A 3,894-nucleotide genomic window follows, 5' to 3' on the forward strand; every position below is an offset into this window, starting at 1 on the left:
TTTTATTTGACTAATTACACTGACCTCACGAGGTTGGTATTCTTTTCAATTAAAAATAAAATTATAATATTTAGCGTCAAATGAATTTCCGACCAGAGGTCGGTACTTTATTTTTTTAAATTTTGATACAATATTACCGATCTCATGAGGTCGGTTTATTTTTAAAAATATCGAAAAATAAATATTATGACTTTACCGACCTCATGAGGTCGGTTATTTTCCGACCTCAACTGAGGTCAGTTTTTTGAGGTCGGAAAATACTATTTTTTTAGTAGTGTTTTTAACCAAAATTACTTGTGACGCTTATGATTGCTTCTTCTAAAGCCGTAATTTTGGTGCAAAAATCTTGCTCCAATTTATCTATTGGAGAAGCCTCCGGTGTTTCTCAACTAAAATAGTAAGTTACTATTCACATTCTTATTGCATGTGTGTTGACGTTGTTTATGATTGCTTCTTCTAAAGACGTAATATTTGTGCTGGAATCTTGCTCTAATTTATCTATTGGAGAAGTCTCTGACTTTTTCGAACAAAATAGTAAGTCATTGTTTACATCTTATTGCATGTATGTTGACGATGTTTATGATTGCTTCTTCGAAAGCCATAATTTTTGTGCAGGAATCTTGATCCAATTTATCTATTGGTGAAGTCTATGGCGTTTATTAACCAAAATGGTAAGTCATTTTTCATATTCTTATAATTGCATGTATTTTTATAAATTTGCATCTTTTTTTCCCTTTAATTAATACATCTACAATTTCGGTAAAATTTAATTATAACGCATGAAGACCCTTAGCGTTCGTCTTTTTTATTTTTTAAAAATAGATTTGGTATGTTTTTTTCTTCTTTCTTTTACAAAATTGATTAAACAAAAGTCTATATTGTCATGTAAATATGTCAAATTGCTATTTCTTCACATTAATGATCATAAATTGGTTAAAACAAATCTTTTATAAAAACGTTTTTATATTTCTTATAAACTTTATCCACCTAATTAAAGCTGATAGATCTCAAGACATTTTCTCACCACCATAATAAAAGGAAAGTAAAAGATTCTAAGTTGGCAACGAATGACAAATTCTTTTTTAATTGTAGGAAGAAAAAAAGAGAGAAATAAAATTAAGTAAATATCAAAGCTTAAAAGTGTCATAAATATCTGAACAATCACAGAATTTGGACATAAAATATAAAGCTTTAAATATAAAAATTCGTTTCTTGAATATGTTTAAATTTAATTTCTTAGGTATGTATTTTCATTAATGGAAATTATAACTCAAAATTACATATTTAAAGCGATGAGAAGAAAAATCTAAATACTTATAGCATATAATTCAACAACTAAGTCAATGTAGTAATACTATTTTGATATTTAAATGAATGTTGCATATATTTTAAAGGTCATTACTATTTTACATAATTTGTTATTTTTGTATAAAATTCTAAATTTATTGACACGTGCAGCGCACGTAGTCTAATACTAGTTTCCATAAAATCCTTTTGTATTTATTACCACAATCCTGTTTAAAAACAATCACTTTGTTACGATGACAGAGGAGACACAACCACCACTCTCCAGTCTCAACCATGGCAGAAAACTCCACACACCTGCCCATAATCACACTTTAATCTGAATTTGGAAAAAAACAATCCGTCAACATTTTAATTATTCCTCTATCTAGTCTATATTATAAAGTGTTTTTAACTTCTTACAAAATTTAATAATTTCTAGAAAGTAAGAGATATTTTTATTTAATTATTCTTAATTAAATAATACTATTTATTTAATTTTATTTATTTTTGCATAGCAAAAATCCACTTATCTAAATAAGAAAAGAATTGAAAGAAAAATATTACTAACAGCATCTTGATTATGTAGAAAAATTTATTAGGAAATTAATTAAATTTAAAAGCTAAAACCATCATGTAATACGGATAGAAGGAGTATAACTATTTATGTAATTATTAACAAGTGAAGATAATTAGTATAAAATCCTTGTATTTATTGCCTTGCCAGAATCCTTGGACGAAAAAAGATAACTATTGCCAAAAAACCCTCTTTGTATTTATTACCACAATCCCGTTCATAAACAATCATTTTGTTACAATGACAGAAGAGAAACAACCACCAGTCTCCACGATGGCAGCAAACTCCACACAACTGCCCATAACCTCAACAAAAACTACCAAAAAGAGCAAAAAAACTAAGCCTTATACCTCTAATATTCCTCATATACTTTGAAGTTGTTGGTGGTCCTTATGGTGAAGAACCAGCAGGTCCACTTTTCGCGATTCTTGGTTTCTTGATTTTCCCATTTATTTGGAGTGTACCTGAAGCATTGATCACTGCTGAATTATCCACAACTTTTCCTGGTAATGGTGGTTTTGTTGTATGGGCTGATAGAGCTTTTGGACCTTTTTGGGGTTCAATTATGGGTACATGGAAATTCTTAAGTGGTGTGATCAACATTGCTTCTTTTCCAGTACTTAGTATTAGTTATATGGAAAAGTTTTTCCTGTTTTCTCATCTGGTGTTCTAAGAAATATGGCAATCTTGGTGTCTACATTGTTGTTGTCTTTTTTGAACTATACTGGTTTGACAATTGTGGGGTATGCAGCAGTGGTTCTTGATGTTGTTTCACTTGCACCTTTTATTATAATGTCGTTGATCGCGATTCCCAAGATTCATGTTCATAGATGGATAAGTTTAGGACAAAGGGTTGTGAAAAAAGATTGGAACTTGTTCTTTAATTCCCTGTTTTGGAATTTGAACTTTTGGGATAATGTGAGTACTTTGGCGGGTGAAGTTGAGAACCCACAAAAGACTTTTTCTTTAGCACTTTTTTCATCAGTTATTTTCACTTGTTTGGGATACATTATTCCGCTTTTGGCAATGACTGGAGCTGTATCAGTTGATCAAAAAGAGTGGGAAACAGGGTTTATGGCTATTGCTGCTGAGATGATTTGTGGTAAATGGTTGAAATTGGTGCTGTTTTGTCCGCTATTGGATTATTTGAGGCTCAATTAAGTAGTTCTGCTTTTCAGCTTTTGGGTATGGCTGAATTAGCATTTTTGCCTAAATTCTTTAGTTTAAGGTCAAAATGGTTTAATACACCATGGGTTGGGATATTATTGTCAACAGCAATTTCACTAGGTATGTCTTATATGAACTTTACTGATATAATATCTTCAGCTAATTTCTTGTATAGTTTAGGTGTGTTGTTGGAATTTGCATCATTTGTTTGGTTGAGAAGGAAGTTTCCCAAGATTAATAGGCCATATAGAGTGCCAATGAAGCTGCCCGGATTGGTGATTGTGTGCTTGATTCCTTGTGTTTTCTTGGTGTTTAAAATGGCTATTGCAACCAAGATTGTGTTTCTTATCAGTGGATTGATGACTGTTGGAGGGATTGGATGGTACTTTTTTATGAAGTTATGTAAATCCAAGAAGTGGCTTAAATTTCATGATGCTGATAGTTATGTGGAAGAGCCAATAGCGGGATGAGAGCTATGCTGCGCGGCATCTTCAAAAATATCGACAGGTGCCTAGCTGATATTCCAAGATTAGTGAGTTTTTGAAGGATCAACACAGGTATGACGTGGCGGATTTACAATTTATTACTTCCAATTATGTATATATATTAAAAAAATTAGAAAATTATTGTTGCTAAGGAAGTTACTTTGGGAAGAACTTTTTAAAGTTTATAGTATATCAAAAGATTAACTACATGTCCTTTATTTGATGTTTGTTTATTTTGCTTTCTGTTTCCTCACTCTATCGTGTATGCTCGCTCTTATATAGAAATCAAGGATAAAATAATTTGGGAATGTTTTAATGTTCTGAATAAATTTTAAAATCCAATAAATTTCCACTTTAGGAGAAACAGAATTAATTCGAGTT

The 3,894-nt window shown here is 30.9% G+C and overlaps 1 pseudogene; it reads left to right on the top strand.

The window, feature by feature from the left end:
* Nucleotides 1-1,921: 1,921 nt before the first annotated feature.
* LOC132629400 (probable polyamine transporter At3g13620) lies at nt 1,922-3,498 on the top strand (annotated as a pseudogene).
* Nucleotides 3,499-3,894: the final 396 nt, after the last annotated feature.

The sequence above is a fragment of the Lycium barbarum genome, chromosome 2, assembly GCF_019175385.1.
Source record: "Lycium barbarum isolate Lr01 chromosome 2, ASM1917538v2, whole genome shotgun sequence".
NCBI lineage: Eukaryota > Viridiplantae > Streptophyta > Magnoliopsida > Solanales > Solanaceae > Lycium > Lycium barbarum.